General features: G+C 41.6%; 1 protein-coding gene across 5 annotated transcripts in view; it reads left to right on the top strand.

Annotated features, from left to right (window-relative positions):
- The window catches only part of SCAI (suppressor of cancer cell invasion), a 134,238-nt gene that overhangs the window by 1,844 nt on the left and 112,358 nt on the right, over positions 1-20,036 (top strand). The gene's annotated exons all lie outside the window — the stretch shown is intronic.

The following is a 20,036-nucleotide window of genomic DNA, read 5'->3' as shown; positions in this document are numbered from 1 at the left end:
AAATACAATTGAAAATAGATTTCCTTACTGCTTGTTCTTTTATCATCATACTTAGTACATAGAGTCTAATAAAAAATCAGGGCATAGGGAAATAGAAACAGAGAGTGTACTTAGTCTGCAAACAAGTGAATTACTCCTTGAGTGATGATGAAGAGCATCTGTCTATCCCACAGACATCTTTGGGTGCATTTCACATGTCAGATACTATGTAGCAATTATGAGGAGGTTTCTTTTGCACAGAGGTAGGCAGTGGTCTAGAAAGAAAGTAAGTTACAGTAGTGAGGATGTGACCAGTAGGGCTACTGTCTTAGTTAATACTTGGCAAGTTACTGATGTTAGCATGCAGAATACCTAAACAGTAAGTAGATATGAAATGCTGATGACAGAAATGATACCAGCCAAAGGTCCTTTGTCATTCTGGATCTGTACTGTTCAATATGGTAGCCATATATGGCCATAAAGCACTTGAAATGTGGCTGGCATGGCTGAGGAACTGAATTTTGAATTTTATTAATTGTAATTAATTTAAGTTCAAAGACTGGTATTTGACTGGAAAATGTTCAAGTATGTTTGGAAAAATTTGGGTATGTGAATCTACTTTTTCATCTACAAGTTTTATGAAATTTATATACACATCAAATATTCCCAGTGAAAATTTAATGTCCAAAACAAGTATATTCTAAGTAAAAATACACATCAGATTTCCAATTGGTATAAAAAAAAGAATGTAAAATTTTTTATTACTAGTTTTTTTTTTTAATATTTTATTTATTTATTTGACAGAGATTACAAGTAGGCAGAGAGGCAGGCAGAGAGAGAGAGAGAAGGAAGCAGGCTCCCTGCTGAGCAGAGAGCCTGATGCGGGACTCGATCCCAGGACCCTGAGATCATGACCTGAGCCGAAGGCAGTGGCTTAACCCACTGAGCCGCCCAGGCGCCCCGAAGTTTTTGTATTGATTATATGAAGAAATCGTATTTTAGATATATTAAATTAAAAGTATTACTAAGATTATTTTCACTTTTTTTCTTTTTACTTTTCTAACATGGTTATTCAAAAATTAAAAATAATACATATGGCTTACATTACATGGTTTTTTTGGACCGATTTTAACTCTCATTACCCCACTAACCCTCTCTTGCTGTGGCCTGACTGCATTCTCTACGTCAAATCTGTAATTCACTCATCATGCTGTGCAAGTTGATCTTGTAATTCTTCTGCTTCAATCCTTCTGTGGTTCCCCATTGCTTATTGAACGTAATTCAGACTTTTTAGCCTAATGATACAAAGAGACTACCTTTGGGGTATCTGGGTGGCCCAGTGGTTGAGCATCCAGCTCTTGATTTCAGCTTGTGTCATCATCTCAGGGTCATGGGATGGAGCCCGTACGTCGGGCTCTGTGCTGAGCATGGCACTTGCTTGGAATTCTCACTTTCCTTCTCCCTCTGCCCCCTCCCTTTGTGCCCCCCGCCGAGAGACTGCCTTTATTTCACTTCTGCCTGTCTTCCCAGCGACAGTTTAATACTGCAGCCATGGAAATTCTCAATAATGGACCTCTCAGATGTCTAATATTAAATGACTTAACTTTCTGGTGAATCCTGTATGATGAGTAAATTGCTGCATGTAACTTTGTGTTCTGTTTGCTGTTCTCAGAACTTATGTTCTCTCTTTGCTTCGGGTTTTTGCACATGATTTCTCTCTCTCTCTCAAATACTTTCTCCTTGTTCCTTGGCAAGCTCCCTCCTTTAAGACTCTTAGCTTAAATGTCACATCGTGGGGCGCCTGGGTGGCTCAGTGGGTTAAGCCGCTGCCTTCGGCTCAGGTCATGATCCCAGGGTCCTGGGATCGAGCCCCGCATCGGGCTCTCTGCTCGGCCGGGAGCCTGCTTCCTTCTCTCTCTCTCTGCCTGCCTCTTTGCCTGCTTCTGATCTCTCTCTGTCAAATAAATAAATAAAATCTTAAAAAAAAAAATGTCACATCGTGTGTGTGGACTTCCCCACCCTCTCCTTCACCTTATCTGCTCCTGGGTTAACTTGTATATATGCCTAGGTATAATGGTTGGGCTGCATTGGAATCCTAACGCTGTCACAGACAATTGTGAGATCATATGTGAGTTAATGAACTGAGCCTCAGTTCCCTCAGCTGTATGCAGAAATAATAAGAATTCAACCCTGGGACACCCAGCTGGCTTAGTTGGTAGAGCAGGCAACTCTTGATCTCAGAGGTGTGAGTTCAAGCCCCATGTTGGGTATAGTGCTTACTTAAAAAAAATATATAAAAACAAGCTAGTCTCCCTGCTTGGTGGGAGCCCGCTTCTCCGTTTCCCTCTTCCACTCCCCCTGCTTATGCTCTCTCTCTTTCTCTCTCAAATAAATAAATAAAATCTTTTAAAAGAATTTTAAAAAGAATAATTTAAAAGAAGAAGTCCAACCCTTACAGGGTTGTAAAGTGCTTAGTATATATAGTGCCTGGCACATAGAAAGTACACACTTAATTTTATGTTAAAAAAGCAGCCATCAAATTCTGTTTATTTCTTGCCTCTTTTTTAAGTGTATAAGGCTAAAGGATTAGAAATAAGGTATTAAGGCAAAGAAAAAATGAGAAAAGAATAATAAACCAGGGATGCCTGGGTGACTCAGTCATTAAGCATTTGCCTTCGGCTTGGATCATGATCTCAGGGTCCTAGGATCGAGCCCCACATCAGGCTCCCTGCTCGGCGGGAAGCTTGCTTCTCACTCTCCTACTCCCCCTGCATTTGTTCCCTGTCTCGCTGTGTCTCTCTCTGTCAAATAAATAAATAAAATCTTAAATTAATAATAATAATAATAATAAACAACCTGTGGCAAAGTTAGTATATATACTAGAAAACACAGTATAGTTACTAAAGATGGGTTCCATTTTTGGCTCTGAGTTTTCTCAAACAAAGCAAAGAAGAAAATAAAGCTCAACTTCCAGATTCATGGTGTTTATAAAATCAAACGTGTGTGTGTGTGTTTTAAGATTTTATTTATTTATTTGAGAGAGGGAGGGTGAGAGCAGGAGTTGGGGGGTGGGGGTGGGCAGAGGTAGAAGCAGGCTCCCTGTATACTGAGCAGGGAGTCCCATGTGGGTCTCCATCCCAGGACCCTGAGATTGTGACCTGAGCTGAAGGCAGATGCTTTACTGACTGGGCCACCCAGGTGCCTCCAAACACATGTTGTTTAAGAGAAGTACAACTTTTTTTGATTGTTAGATCTCTCTCTCTCTCTCTCTCTTTTTTTTTTTTTTAAAGATTTTATTTGACAGAGAGAGAGAGAGCGCACACCAAGCAGAGGGAGTGGCAGTCAGGGGGAGAGGGAGAAACAGGCTCTCTGCTCAGCAGGGGCTCGACCCCAAGACCCTGAGATCATGACCTGAGCTAAAGGCAGATGCTTAACTGATGGAGCAGCCTAGGTGCCCCCTTGATCATTAGATCTGTGAAAATTTTTATCACTGGTCTTCATGGTGGGGACCCTGTGGTTTTGTGAGGGGGACAATCCCAGTAATAAACATAGTAGTGAGTTTTTAAAGATTTCTTCTTATAATTCTTCTCAATCCAGGTTCATGTAATGCCAGTGAACATTGTCCGAAGACCCAGATTAGTGTATAAGTATACAGTTCACTGACGGCTTGGCTTGGTTCGGAGCTAACAGGGATGACAAGTTGCAGGGTTGTTTATTCCCAGCATCTAGACTGGTGCCTGACACATAGAAAATAGTTGCTTGAATTATTGAACGAATGTGTCCTTAAATACTCCTCAATGAATATTTATTATTTTAATTAAAAAATTTTGGGGGGGCATCTGGGTGGCTCAGCCGTTAAGCGTCTGCCTTCGGCTCAGGTCATGATCCCAGGGTCCTGGGATCGAGCCCCACATCCGCTCCCTCCTCAGCAGGAAGCCTGCTTCTCCCTCTCCCACTCTCCCTGCTTGTGTTCCCTCTGTTGCTGTATTTCTCTCTATCAAATAAAACTTAAAAAAAAGAAAATAATTTTGTTTTACTTTCTGTTTTTTTTTTTTAAGTTTTTGTTTGTTTGTTTGTTTTTTATTTTTTATTTTTTATTTTTTTTTTTTTTTTTTTTAAATTTTATTTATTTATTTGAGAGACAGAGATCACAAGTAGGCAGAGAGGCAGGCAGAGGGAGAGAGGAGGAAGCAGACTCCCTGAGGAGAAGAGAGCCTGATGTGGGGCTCGATCCCAGGAACCTGGGCTCATGACCTGAGCCGAAGGCAGCGGCGTAATCCACTGAGCCACCCAGGCGCCCCTGTTTTTTATTTTTTAAGTAATCTCTCCACCCAGCCTGGGGCTCGAATTTACAGTCCCAAGATTAAGAGTCACATGCTCTTCTCACTGAGCCAACCAGGTGCCTCTGAAACTATTTTCTTAATAATACTGAGACTTTACTTCCTTTTTTTGCTATTACTCACTTTGATTCACCATGGAGTTGTCTGAGGCTACAGTTAAGAGTGATTTCAGGAGGGGTGCCTGGGTGGCTCAGTGGGTTAAGCCTCTGCCTCTGGCTCAGGTCATGGTCTCAGGGTCCTGGGATCGAGCTGCTCAGTGGGGAGCCTGCTTCACCCTCTCTCTCTGCTTGCCTCTCTGCCTACTAGTGATCTCTCTCTCTCTGTCAAATAAATAAATAAAATCTTAAAAAAAAAACAAAAAGAGTGATTTCAGGAGCACCTGGGTAGCTCAGTGGGTTAAGCCTCTGCCTTCAGCTCAGGTCATGATCCCAGTGTCTTGGGATCGAGCCCCGCATCCGGCGGTCTGCTCCGCAAAGAGCCTGTTTCCTTCGCTCTCTCTCTCTGCCTGCCTCTCTGCCTACTTGTGATCTCTGTCTGTCAAATAAATAAATAAAATCTTTAAAAAAACCAAAAAGAGTGATTTCACTTCTGCTCTGAGGGCTAATGGAATTTGTGCTTCTGTATTACTGTGTTTAAAATTTTTCTTTTACAATCTAATATAAATATTGATGGATATACTCACAAAGATAGTTTTCAAGAGTTGTAAAGGGGCTCCTGCGACTAACAAGTTTGAGAGCTGTATGAGAGAATATATTGTAAGAAAGATTAAATTATCCTTCACTGTCAATTCTCGGGATGCTCCTTTCTTTTTTTAAATAAAGGTTTTATTTATTTGACACAGAGAGAGCTCATAAGTAGGCAGAGAGACAGGCAGAGAAAGAGGGGGAAGCAGGCTCCCAGCTGAGCAGAGAACCTGATGCGGATTCAGTTCCAGGACCCTGAGATCATGACCTGAGCTGAAGGCAAAGGCTTAACCCACTGAGCCACCCAGGTGCTCCTTGGGATGCTCCTTTAACAATAGGTCCTTCATTGAGGCTCCTTTCCTTCCTTTGGGTGTTTTGACACTTTAAAAAGAGTCCAGAATTGCTGCCTCTGGGAGCCCCCAGCTTGGACTTCCTGAATATTATTTCTTTCCTTTTTTTTTTTTTTTAAGATTTATTTATTTATTTATTTGACAGACAAATCGCAAGTAGGCAGCGAGGCAGGCAGAGAGAGAGAGGAGAAAGCAAGCTCCCCAAGGAGCGGAGAGCCCGATATGGGGCTCGATCCCAGGACCCTGGGATCACGACCTGAGCTGAAGGCAGAGACTTTAAACCACTGAGCCACCCAGGTGCCCCTGAATATTATTTCTTGTAACAACATTTTCTTAAGCATCAGGCAGCAGTGATTTTAGGCTTCTATTCTTAGTCAAGAGTCTTGAGAGCATGTATTTTGCCTGTCTGATTAGGTCAGACCCCAATCAAGTCAGGATTTGGACCTGAGCAGACAGGCAACATACATCTCTGGAGAGGTTCTGTGTGCAAGACCATGATTTTCCTCAGAAAACAGTTCTTGAATTGCTCTAAAAATAGAAAACAAAATGACTAGTTAAGGCCCTAAAGATGGATTGTAAAGAAGGGATGTAATGATCATAGCCAGAAATTTTTTTTTTTTTAAAGATTTTATTTGTTTACTTGACAGAGAGAGATCACAAGTAGGCAGAGAGGCAGGCAGAGAGAGAGAGAGAGGAGGAAGCAGGCTCCCCGCCGAGCAGAGAGCCCGATGCGGGACTCGATCCCAGGACCCTGAGACCATGACCCGAGCCGAAGGCAGCGGCCTAACCCACTGAGCCACCCAGGTGCCCCTTAGCCAGAAATTTTTTATAGTTGTTATTATCAGTTGCATACTGTGGCCATAAAAATTCTCAGTATCAAATAGAATGACTTCCTGATGAACACTTCAAGATGAATTAATTGTTGAATTTGGTCTTAAGCATCCCTTTGAGTTGGCCGGCTTTGTAGAGTTGTTGACTGTTGCCCTATATATCCTATTACAGTTGGGAAAACGGTTGCCAAAAGTATCATTTTTATTTTATGGTAGTTGCTGTTAAGTCATTTTTTTTGATAGACATTAGTTAGTGGCTGAATTATTTTTTTCCTTACGTTTTAATTTAAATTCCACTTAGTTAACATATAGTGTAATATTAGTTCCACGGATAGAATTTAGTGATTCAGTACTTACATACAGTACCCGGTGCTCTTCCCAAGGGGACTCCTTAATCCCCATCACCTACTAAACCCAGCATTCCCCAACCCTGCACTCATTCCCTGCTGTGCACTTCCCCTCCTCCTGTTATCTTTTTTTTTTTTTTTAAGATTTTATTTATTTATTTGACAGACGAGATCATAAGTAGGCAGAGAGGCAGGCAGAAGAGAGGAGGAAGCAGGCTCCCTGCTGAGCAGAGAGCACGATGTGGGTGGGGCACGATCCCAGGACCCTGAGATCATAACCTGAGCCGAAAGCAGAGGCTTAACCCACTGAGCCACCCAGGTGCCCCACTCCCATTATCTTTTGAGATAACACACCTAGTACACACCAAACTATAATCATGTTTAAGAAGAACTAAGAGAATTTGAGATTAGCATTTTATACCCTACTCTTATTAATTTCTCCTGTATTTTTTTCCTCACTAAAACTTTTATTCCTTTATCTTAGTCCATCTTTGTACCCCTGGCACTGAGGGGGTTCTCAATAAAACCACAGTGAACCAATAAATGAGTTGGTAGCAAGAGGGAGTTCATGTATGTTGGGGCTTTAGTGCTCCAAAATGCTGTGGCACTATTTAAGGACCCTGATAAAGTGTACTAGACTAAAAGGAGTTTTAAGATTAGGCAATTTGATCTCTGTGTTGTTTTGGAAGTTCTGAAGACTTCAACATGTCTGCTTATAACATTTGGATCCTGAGTTTGAGCATCCTCTCAGATCCTATCAGGAATAAGACCCATTTGCTTGGATAGGATTCACGCTGATTAAAGCTTTACCGTGTGATTTGGGGGCTTTTTTTAGTGATGCGTTTAAAGCCAAGAGATCTAAGCATTTTGATGGTATATGCAATTTGTCTGAATTACATTTGAATTCTAAAACCATTTAAGTGCTCTCTAGTCCTGGATACCAGGCATATAGACACGAGTGAGATTTGGCCCTTGCTTGGGTAAAACTCACGTAGTAGTGGAGAAGGCAGACCCAAACAATGGGCAATGTAATGACTTTGTATGTACACGAAGGATTTATGGTAATTCTGGATACTGGCGGTGAGGGCACTTTGCACAGACATCTCATCCAGGCCCTGGAGGTTTTGGGGAGGTTACTTTGGTGGTAGTGTGGTTATTGAAATGACAGAGTAGACCTTGGATGGACTGACTAATGATGAGGTCTTAAGTGAGCTGAATTCAGGACCCGAACCAGGTATCAGGTATGGAAAGAAAGGTGTTTTTAATAATTTGGGCTGTGATGTCAGTTTTTAGAGATTAAGCAGTGGTTCTCAAAAAAGGGCAAGTGGTTCTCAAAAAGAGGCAGTTTTGCCTCCTGGGGGGCATTTGGCAATGTCTGGAGATATTCTTGGTTGTTACAAGTAGGGGCATCTAGTGGGTGAGGCCAGAAATGCTGCTGGACACCCTACAGTGTTCCCTATAGAGTGGCCTCTAACATCGAAGAATTATTCAGCTCAAATTGTCGATGATGGGAAGTCGAGAAATCCTGGACTACAGTCAAATTCCAGCTCTTCCAAATACTGCCCTTGGGCTCCAGAACAAAGTAGATTCAATCTGTGAACCTGTTTGCCCTTTTGCAAAAAGCAGGTGTTGACAGTACTTCTCTTGGAGGATTATTCCCTCTTCTAATAGCATATAAATTGTGGGAGTACAGGGACTTTTGTCTATTTAAAAAAATAGATTCATTAGGTACTGGGTGGCTCAGTGGGTTAAAGCCTCTGCCTTCGGCTCAGGTCATGATCCCAGGGTCCTGGGATCGAGCCCCGCATCAGGCTCTCTGCTCAGCTGGGAGCCTGCTTCCTCCTCTTTCTCTGCCTGCCTCTCTGCCTACTTGTGATCTCTGTCAAATAAATAAATAAATAAAATCTTAAAAAAAAAAATAAGATTCATTGAAGTGATGAATGTAAAGTACATTATAACAGTGACCTGACATGCATTAAATACTTAATAAATGATACCTGTGACTGTCATTAGTTTAAATATTCTTATTTTGTCCTTCCTTTTAGTCTTTTATTTTATTTATTTATTTATTTATTTATTTATTTTAAAGAGTTATTTATTTATTTATTTGAGAGAGAGACAGTGAGAGAGCATGAGCGAGGAGGTCAGAGAGAGAAGCAGACTCCCCGTGGAGCTGGGAGCCTGATGTGGGACTCGATTCCGGGACTCCAGGATCATGACTTGAGCCAAAGGCAGTCGTCCAACCAACTGAGCCACCCACGCGTCCCTAGTCTTTTATTTTTTAAAATCCTTCTAGTCTTTTTAAAAAACACGTTGACTGAGGTTATTATTAGTGCAAAAAAGTGCACTAATTTTAAGTATGCAATTTGATGAATTTTGACAAATGTATACAGTTGTGTAGCCACCCACTGTAATTATGATCTTGAACATCGGCATTACTATCCTCCCCACCCCCACATTTGCTCATGTTGCCTTGTAGCCATGATTCTGGAAACCACTGGTCTTTTTATCCTATTACTTATAGTTATGTTTTTTCTAGAATCTCATATAAGTAAATCATTCATTAGTTAGTCCTCAGTGTCTTGCTTCTTCCTTGGCATAAAGCTGTTGAGATTCATCCATGTTCTTATTTATAACTGTAGTTAATTTATTCTTATTGCTGAGGACCAGTGTATATATGTTTTTACATTGTATGATTTTTACCATAATTTGTTTATGCATTTGCCAGTTGATAGACATTGGCTTGTTTCTGGTTTTTGGCTAGTATAAACGCATCTATTAATGAACATTTGAGTTAAGTCTTTGGGCAGATAGGTTTTCATTTCTCTTAAGTAGATAGATGCCTATGAGTGGACTTGCTGGGTCTTATGGTAAATGTATGCTTAACTCTTTAAGAAATTGCCAGACTGGGGTCGCCTGGGTGGCTCAGTGGGGTAAGCCTCTGCCTTCAGCTCAGGTCATGATCTCAGGGTCCTGGGATCGAGCCCTGCATTGGGTTGTCTGCTTGGCAGGGAGCCTGCTTCCCCCTCCCCCTCTGCCTGCCTTTCTGCCTACTTGTGATCTCTCTCTGTGTCAAATAAATAAGTAAAATCTTAAAAAAAAAAAGGATATTGCCAGACTGTTCTCCAAAGTGTCTGTACCATTTTGCATGCCTGCCAGCAGTGTTTGGGATTCCACATGCTTCCTGTCCTCGCCAATATTTGGTATTGCCATTCTTTTTCTTTTAAAAAGCTTTATTAAGGTATAATGGCATGCAGTAAGCCACACATACTTGAGGGGCACAATTTGATAAGTTTTGACACATGTGTATACCCTTGAAACCATCACCATTGTTTGCCATTCTGGGGGTGTATAGTGATATATATCCTTCTGTTTCTAATTTCCCTTTCCATACTGATCGATCTTGTTGAGCATCTTTTAATGTATTTATTTGCCATTCATAAAACTTCTTTTGTGGGTTTTCTTTTCATACCTTTTGTCCATTTTTTATCAGTTGTTTGTCTATGTATACAGTTATAAGGTTTCTTTATTCTGGAAACAAATGTTTTGCAAGTATTTTCCTCCAGTCTGTGGCTTGCCTTTTCCTTTTCTTCACAATAGTTTTAGTTTGAATAATAGGTTGGATGGCAACGCTTTTAATCGAGACAGCAGAGACAGGAACAAATTTGGAAGGGTAAGATTATGAGTTTATTTTGACTATATGGAGTGTAAAGTGCTTCAGAGCCCCCCATCTCTCACCAGGCAGGTAGAAACATGGATCTGGAGCTGAGAAGGGAGTAGGGCTTTCGATACAGAGCTGGAAGCCATCAGTAAATAGTTTTCCAAGTTATGCAAATGAAGTAAGTAACTGAGGACCATCTTGAGTAGAAAGTAAAGAAGAACAGAGCATTTTAATAGCTTGGTGGACACTGGGGAGGGTATATGATATGGTGAGTATTGTGAAATGTGTAAACCTGACGATTCACAGACCTGTACCCCTGGGGCAAATAATACATTATATGTTAATAAAAATAATTAATAAAAAAATAAATAATAAAAAAAAAATTTTGGTGTGGAAATAGACCAGACTATGTTCTGTTTTTTGCATGTTCTGTCTTTGCAGTATTATCTGTCCATTGCAGTCTTTCTGTGTGTAGTCATCAAACAAGTAATTATCTCTGGGAGATAGATCTCCATACTCTTTGGTGAGGAACCGATTCTTGAGTTAGTTGTATTGAAAACCAGGTAAACATTTTCCAATTTACGCTGAAACACAGGAACATCCTCTGCTTAGAGAGTTTGTGTAGGACACTGTTTGCCTTACTAACGTCCCTACAGAAATGCAGTGGATTTGGTAAAGATGTTTCTTACAGCATGTGTCGGTGAAAACCTAGGACATATCAAAATTCAGTTCTGCAAAAACAGATTTTACAGGGCCCAGGATAATATGGTCCACGTGGTAAGCATTTTCATGGTAATATTTTGCTCAAGATAAAACCTAGACTGGCTCAAGAAGTGATTTTTTTAAGGGTGTTAAAAAATGAGCCCAAAGATTCATTGGGACTAATTCAAGGGCTTCTGGGAGGTGGGAGTAGGCAGAAGGAGGTGAAACAGGCCAGCTTCCAAGGCTCCACGCTGACTTTTATGTATGTATGTCCGTATGCGTAGATGTCTGTATGTGTATTTTTAATGTGGAAAATTTCGAATACAAAATTAGAATGCTACAGTGAACTTAAATTGTTCATCCAGCTTCAATAATTATCAGTTGAATCCTGTTTCGTTTATATATCCTCCTACTCTACCTGAAGCATATGCCACACATGGTATTCTTCTCTAAATATGGTAGTAATGCGTCGTTGAAAGATAAGGACTCTTTTAAAACACATTACCACAGTACCATCAACAATAACTTAGTGTTCCCCTAGTATCATCAAATATCTGTCTTTTCAGTGTTCAGATTTCCACATCTGGCTAATCATTTTTTTAAAATGTCTGTCTGGGGGCACCTGGGTGGCTCAGTGGGTTAAGCCTCTGCCTTCGGCTCAGGTAGTGATCTCAGGGTCCTGGGATCGAGGCCTGCATCGGGCTCTCTGCTCAGCGGAGAGCCTGCTTCCCCCTACCCCTCTGCCTGCCTCTCTGCCTACTTGTGATCTCTCTGTCTGTCAAAAAAAGAAATAAAATCTTTTAAAAAAGTAAAAATAAGATGTCTGTGTGTCTGGAGTGTGTGGGTGGCTCAGTCATTTAAGCATCCGACTCTTCATTTTGATTTGGGTGGTGATTGCAGGGTGATGAGATTGAGCCCCATGTTAGGCTCTGGCTCAGTGGGGAGTCGGCTTGAGATTCTCTCTCTCCTTTCGCAAAAGATCTTTTTTTTTTTTTTTTTTTTTAAGATTTTATTTATTTACTTGAGAGAGAGACAGTGAGAGAGAGCATGAGCGAGGAGAAGGTCAGAGAGCGAAGCAGACTCCCCATGAGCTGGGAGCCCGATGTGGGACTCGATCCCGGGACTCCGGGATCATGACCTGAGCCGAAGGCAGTCGTCCAACCAACTGAGCCACCCAGGCGTCCCTCGCAAAAGATCTTTTTAAAAAAAAATAAGTAGGGTGCCTGAGTGGCTCAGTGGGTTAAGCCGCTCGCTGCCTTCGGCTCAGGTCATGATCTCAGGGTCCTGGGATTGAGTCCCATATCGGGCTCTCTGCTCAGCGGGGAGCCTGCTTCCCTCTCTCTCTCTCTGTCTGCCTATCTACTTGTGATCTCTCTCTGTCAAATAAATAAATAAAATCTTAAAAAAAAAATAAGTAAAAGTACAGTGTCTGTTCAAATCAGGATCCAGGTCAGGTTCATAGCTTGCAGTATGTTGAATAGATCTCAAGTTCTTTTAAGTCTGTAGTTTCCCCCATACTATTTATTTGTTGAAGGAAGTATGTTTGTTACTAAGAGTGTCCCACGGTCTGTGATGCTTGGGTGGCTCAGTCAGTTAAGCGTCTGCCTTTGGCTCAGGTCATTATCCCATGGTCCTGGGATCAAGTCCTGCATCAGGCTCCTTGCTTGGCGGGGAGCATGCTTCTCCCTCTGCCTCTACCTGCCACTCCCCCTGCATGTGCTGTCTTTCCCTCTCTTTCTCTGACAAATAAATAAATATTTTTTAAAAGAGTTTCCCACAGTCTGAATTTTTAATTTCTGAAAAAGTTGAGGTATGATTTATGTACAATAAAATTTACCTATTTTAGCGTATGGATTTTGACAAATACATAGAGTTGTTTACTTACCACTATAGTCATGGTCTCTAACAGTTCCATCATTTCCCCAAATTCCCTTCTGTCCCCACTGACCTCTTGACAGCCAATGAACAGTCTTTCCACAGTCTGGATTTTGCTGGTTCTCTCCATCCCCATGGTATCATTTAGCATGTTTCTCTATTCCTTGTGTGTCTTATAAAATAGTAGTTACAGCTAGTTCTAGATATTTGATGATTGAAGACCTATTTTTTTATTTTTTTGGAGGGAACACTTCATAGGAATGGTGTGTACTTCCATCAAGTCTTCTCATTTTTTGATGTTAGGAACCCATAGTAATCAGTGTCCATGTTTATAATTTTATTTGGGGTTATAGATGGTGACGTTCTGGTTCTGTCATTTCTTTGTTATTAGCTAGAATATTTATATAAAGAGAAGTTTCCCTGTTGACTCGAACATTTACTTTTTTTTATTTTTGCAATTAACATACAGTTAAATTGTTTTTTTATGTTTGCAGTTCCATGAACTTTGAACACGTGTAGATTCATGTGACCACCACTATATTCAGGGTACAAAACACTGCAGTTACCTCAAAAAACTCTCTTGTGCAATTCTGTTGCAGTCATCTCCTTGCATCCCTGCTCCCTGGCAGCTGATCTGTTCTCCTTCCGTTCATTGACTTCCTTGGTTTTCCTTAAGTGTGGCGTGTAAAAGGAAAAGCAGAATAAATGCTCCTTTGTCCCCCACGTTTTTTTCCTTACCATATTTCAGTATGAGTTGGATTCCTAGTGTACTCCAAAGACAGCTGGCTTTCTTTCTTTTTTGGTTTATGAAAAGTATTATCAAGTCATGGATTTAAACATATTTGATGCATTTCGGTCCATTATGGTTATTTTTCTTATTGATGTTCACATTGACCTAGCTTTGCCCAATGGAAGCCTCTTTAAATTGGCTCCTCGGTCTTTTTGACACAACTCCAGGGAACTTTGCTAGCTTCCTTGCTTCCTACTTAGACAAGGTATTCTAGGCCCATCTTGTAGTTTCCTCCTCTGACCTAGAATTGACCATTCTCCAAACAGACCTGTTTCTTCTGGCATCACTTTGCTTCTAACTATCTTTTCATATCCTGAGACTCTATTTGAAAGAAAGGACTACACAACCTAAAAGTAGTTTGAAAGCAGCAAATCTAGAGGAATGGATTATATATTATGTGTTTCAATAATCCTTCATAAATGTAGTTTTTTAATTTAGGTTTGTGATAAAAGTTGAGTAGCACACAGTTGGGAGTTATATTTTAGGTTAAGATCCTGAAATATGGGTAATCTGTAATGCTGAGTATGGCTGAATCTATTGAGAGATCAAGTGACCAGGCGGTAGAATTGATTTTTTCTTTTTTATGGAAATTGTGTATTTCTAACCTAAATGAATGGCTTTCCCACAAGACCAGGATTTTTCTGAGTTGGGGGGACGGGGATGGGAATCCCAGGCAGAAACACCATCCCCAGCTAAACACCAATTGCTGAATGTTCTATATATTCTTTAGGAGAGCATAGCCTGGAAAAAATTGTGGGTAATACAATTTTTATTTTATTTATTTATTTGACAGAGAGAGAGAGAGAGAGAGAGAGAGAACATAAGTAGGCAGAGCATCAGACAGAGGGAGAGGAAGAAGCAGGCTGGGAGCCCAATGTGGGGCTCGATCCCAGGACCCTGAGATCCTGACCTGAACCAGAGGCAGCTGCTTAACCGACTGAGCCACGCAGGTACCCCCCAAACCTTGATGTTTTGATGGAGCAATCTATTTAGAACTTTCTTTGAAACTACCAAGAGTAGGGACGCTTGGGTGCCTCGGTTGGTTCAGCATTCGCCTTTGGCTCAGGTCATGATCTCAGAGTCCTGGGATCTAGTTCCTCATCAGGCTCCTTGCTCAGTGGGGAGCCTGCCTCTCCCTCTGCCTATTGTTCCTGTTCTTGTGCCCAATTTCTCTCTCTCTCTCTCTGGCAAATAAATAAATAAAATCTTAAAAAAGAAAAGAAACAACCAGGATTAACGAGTTGTAAAAGAGGTCCATAAATTGGTTAATTAGTTGACTGTATAGTAGGGCTATGAATTTTTTTAAAGATTTTATTTATTTATTCAAGGGGGGATGGCACACAAGCAGGGGGAGGAGCAGAGGGGAGGGAAGAGAGACAAGCAGACTTTGCACTGAGCTCAGAGCCCAGTGGGGCTCGATCCCACAACCTTGGGATCATCACCTGAGCCCAAACCAAGAGTTGGATGCTCAACCAACTGAGCCACCAAGGTGCCCCAGTAGGTATGAATTTTATTTCACGAAATCAGGTAACCAGGAAATGTTACAATATTTTAATTCTTTTGTATGAAATTAAATCCAGCCTTGGGACACATGCCCCTCCCACCCCAATCCACCAAACTGATGAAAAATTCGGTCTTAGTGATTAAGAATGGGCATCCACCCCTCTTCCGGGTTGTAGAAGAATCTCAGAGCCAGGCAAAGGGTGAAAGGTAATTTTCAGTCCATAATGGCTGTGACTGGTAGGAATGTTGTCTGAACGAGTATGGTTCCTTGAGGTTTGGTGGCTCTAACAGTTATGGCCAACTTTAGGCACACAAATTTTTGCTAGCTATGGGGATTCCAGGGTAGAAGTTTTGGCTTTCTTAGGTACAACACACATCCATTTCTTTCCAAGGACCTGTCATTTATCTGGAGCACTGCTAGAAGTGGGGTTGCAGGCCCTGTCTTATTGTGGGTCCTGAAGAAGTCCTTCCTCTTACTAGATAATTCACTCATTTTTTAAAAAAGTATTTTTAATGTATTCATTAGAGAGAACACAAGCAGGGGGTGAGGCAGAGAGAGAGAAAGAGAGAGAGAGAGAGAGAGAGAGAGAGAAGCAGGCTCCCTGCCGAGCAGGGAGCCCATCTCTGGGCTCAATCCCAGGACCTGGGGATCATGACCTGAGCCCAAGGCACACGCTTAACCATCTGAGCCATGCAGGCGCCCCAGATCACTCCTTTTTTCTTCTCGTTTCTACCTTGCTGCCCTCAAAGGTACTGTCCTTCCACGCTTCCCTCAGCGCCATCTCCTCAAGGAGCTCACATTTTCAGAAAACAAACACAAACCTCCCTTGAGGCTAGGACTGTCTTGGAGACTGGGGAATACAGTGAGAATAAAACATCACTGATGCCTTAATAGCTATGCAGCTACTTTTTTTTCTTCATTGATTCTTTTAGTCCCTGTCGTGGTTTTAAAGATCTGTCTACAAATTCTTTGGTTCTCCTTTCTTTAAAAGATGGAGCTTAATTCTCCTCCCCTCGACTGTGGGCTGGACTTCTGACTCCCTTCTAGTAGCTGGAAAACAGTGGAAGCAATGAGACCTCACATCCCAGATGAGGTTGTCAGGAGACTTCAGCCTGTCTCGGGCGTACTCTTTCCCTCTCTCTCTCAAATCACTTGCTGTAAGGAAGACTAGCTGCCATGATGCGAGGCAGCCCTGGACAGACGAGAGCCACTTGCTGTGTTGTGAAGACAGGCAGCCGATGGTGAGGGCCACATGGTAAGGAAGAAAGCCTGCCAGCGACCACGTGAGTGAGTTTGGAAGGGGATCCTGCATTAGTTGAGCCTTGAGATGACTCCAGCCCTGGCCAACAGCTTGACTTACTATCCTGGCTTCACAAGGGCTGAGTTATATAAGCCTGTGATTTTGGGGGCTGGGGGACTATCTCCTTTCTTTCAACACTGGCTCTGTTGTACCCAAGGGATGAGTCTCTGGCTAAGCTTTCTCTCCTGGGTAGGTCTCTCAGGGGCACTGGGATGTGTGTGTGTGTGTGTGTGTGTGTGTGTGTGTGTTTTGGAAGCAGCTATCTTTTGATTAACAGCACTGCAGGACAACTGACTTTCAGGCAGTGATGTGTGCCTGTGGTAATAGCCGAATCTTCAACCATTTGCTTTCCTCTTCAGAGTCTTTGCTCTGTCCCTGGTCTTTCGTCCCACAGATTAAGAGTTAGTCCACGCTCATGTTCACTCTTATTAAGGCAAGAGCCAAAAGGTCGTTGCGCAGTGAAATTCAGTTTTCCTTTGCCTGGTATCTGTCACTAGGTTTTGAACTTTTTTTCAACCCCTTTCTTGGGTGATGGATAATTTTATGTATCAACTCCACTGGTGCCTAGACATTTGGTCAAACATTATTCTGTGTGTGTATCAGGATGTTTGTGGATGAGAGTAACATTAGAATTGGTAGACTGAGTAAAGTAGATTAACCTTCCCAATTGGGTGGGCCTCATCTAATCACTTGAAGACCTGAAAAGAAGAAAAAGTCTGAATAAGAGTGAACTAACTCCTCCTGCTAGACTGATTGAATTGGGACATCAGTCTTCTCTTGCTTTGGATTTGAGCTGAAGCCTTGCTCTTCTTGGGTCTCCATCCTGCTGGCTCTTAGCCTGGAACTTAAACCATAAGCTCTCAGCAGGCTTTCGTACTCCCCAAATAGAATCATACCGTTGGCTCTCCTGGGTCTCCAGTTTGTTGACTGCAGATCTTGGGACTTTTTGGCCTCCATAATTGTATAATCCAATTTTTTATTATCTATCTATCTAGACACACACACACACACACACACACACACACCCTGTTGGTTCTGTTTCTCAGAAGAACTGACTAATACATAAGCCTCATCTTTTTTGTAGCCTTATTTTGTTTCATCACTGGCTTGTCCAAGTGCTCCTAAATTTGTCATAGCTTCTGCATAATTAGCTGTGGGTTCTCTTCATGGACACACTCTACCATGAAATGGGCGTCTTCACCATGAGCTAAATAAAAGGAGAAATGCTTGTGTTTTCATAAACTTGGCAGCTCTTTTGGAAACATGTCACACTAAAGCTAGGCATCATTCTTTATATTCTTGTTTTGCAGTGGGTTTCTTTCTCCCAAGCTCTCTCCATATACTCCCATGGGCCTCAGAAGCACATGTGCCTATTGGGCAGGATCCTGGGAATTCTTCCTGGATAGAGGAGCCCATAGTGAAGGTGCTCACATATGGTTTTCCAAAAACCTGCAAAGTGGCAGTCAGAACTTTTAAAGTTTTATTTACTTGTTTATTTATTTATTTTCAAGTAGAATCCACACTCTACATGGGGCTTGAGCTTAGCAATCCTCAGATCAAGAGTTATGTCGTCTTCTGACTATGCTAGCCAGGTGCCCCAGAATTTATAAATTACTGTGATAATTCCAAACTATAGCATTATCTACCTATTTTTAGAGGACAGTTGCCCCCCCCCAAACAAAAAGACTTTAGATTTAGAACAGTTACCATTAGCCTGTCTTTCTAACAGTAGACAAGCAAGTCGTTTATCTATTGTGGTGACTCCCAGCTGGTGGTAATGAAATTGTCATCAGTAAGAGATTTCTTACTTGTTTTAAAAAGTAGGAATATGTATCTATATTGTCTGAAACCAGTTTTACATTATTGAGATGCACGTTTGGAAGAAGGGGAATGTGGGACAGCTGGGTGGCTCAGTCAGTTGGGCATCTGCCTTCAGCTCAGGTTGTGATCTCAGCGTCTTGGGATGGCCCAGCATCAGGCTCATTGCCCAGGAGGGAGTCTGCTTCTCCCTCTCCCTGCCGCTCCACCTGCTTGTTCTCACTCTCTCTCTGACAAATAAATAAATAAAATCTTAAAACAAATGAAAGTAAAAGAAGGGGAATGCTTTTAGTAATTTATAAGAGAATTACAAAATCTGTACTGGGAAAGATTTGTTACTGAATACAGTAGTAAGCAGAGTAGGAGAAATCCTACTGTTAACATACCGGAAAAGGAAGTTCTTTGAAATTCCTCAGTCTCCATCTTTTCAAATATGGTTTACTTACATGTTCATCAGTAGCTGACGTGGAGGCATGCCTGGCTGGCTCAGTCTTTAGGCTTCTGCCTCAGGTCATGATCCTAGGGTCCTGGGATCAAGCCCCGAGTCAGGGTACCTGCTCTGTGGGAGGCCTGCTTCTCCTTTTCCCATTTCCTCTGCTTGTGTTCCCTCCCTGGCTATCTTTCCCTCTGTCAAATAAATAAAATCTTTTAAAAAAAATAGCTGACATGTATTTCAGTGTTTCCTAAGAATTTTATCCAAATCAATGTCTCATGTACCTGCTATTACATATCTTATCTGCCTTTGTGACATATGACATTTAGTAAGAAGAGTTCGTGAGTTCAAGATATTTCTCTCATTATTGATTTTTCTTAATAACCAGTAACTGGGGCCCCTGGGTGGCTCAGCTGGTTAAGCGTCTGCCTTCAGCTCAGGTCATGATCCCAGGGTGCTAGGATAGAGCCCTGTGTCGGGCTCCCTGCTCAGCGGGAGAGTCTCCTTCTCTCTCTCCCTCTTACCCCCCCCCCCCGCCCATGCTCTCTCTCTCTCTCTCACTTGTTCTTTTTGTCTTTCTCAAAAAAAAAAAAAGATAACAAATCTACAATTGTCATATAGATGGCCACAAAATTCTTTTAGTTTTAAAAAGAGGTTCTGAAAATGTTGGAAACCACTGGACTAGATACCTTTGGAGCTATTTCTAGCTCTGATATGTGGAAAAGGAACTGTGGCTTAAGGAGGGAGTGTATGTTAGGATGTGTGTGAAGAGTATCGCAGAGCATGCTGGTGAAATCCACAGGGCTTTGGCTGGTTTCTAGTCATTCCTTTTTTTTTCCCCCCTACATACCCCAGGGGTTTGATTCATCTTTTTTCTAAGAGTCATTTGGTAATCTGTTGTTCTCTCTGCCCATAAAGCCTTCTCTGAAAGAGCATGCAGGTGCCTCAGCTTTCCCTTACTTTGTTAGCTCTGAAAGCATTTGATGATTTTTCAATTTCAAGGGTTTTTACTGCCAGTAACAATAGAGAATGAAATGAATGAATAAAATCATATGCATTTTAGAACTTAGAATTTTATTAAAAATAAGAGGTTCCCCTAAACTTCATTGAAGAATAAATGAGTAGAACTCAATTTTCTAGTAGTTGCTGGAATAAAGGCAATAAACTAAGTGATGTCCGAAGTTTCTTCCAACTCAAACATCTTTAATTTTCAGAGAGAAATTACTCACTTTCCCTCATTTTGTCACGGTCTTATTCTGGGAAGTACATAACCATCTTTTCTTCTCTTCTCTATCGTTAGGCCCTGAAGATAATCACTTATAGGCCATTGAATTCATTTTATCACAGAGGAGGAGAAGCTCCAGGTTATTGTTTTTAGTCTCTCCCTCTTTTTTTTTTTTTTTTTTTTAAGATTTTATTTATTT

The sequence above is a fragment of the Mustela putorius genome, unplaced genomic scaffold (genome assembly GCF_011764305.1).
Source record: "Mustela putorius furo isolate JIRA1106 unplaced genomic scaffold, ASM1176430v1.1 tig00000596_pilon_pilon_pilon, whole genome shotgun sequence".
Classification (NCBI taxonomy): Eukaryota; Metazoa; Chordata; class Mammalia; order Carnivora; family Mustelidae; genus Mustela; species Mustela putorius.
The sequence above is the reverse complement of the archived record's forward strand: the minus strand, read 5'-3'. Positions and strand labels throughout refer to the sequence as shown.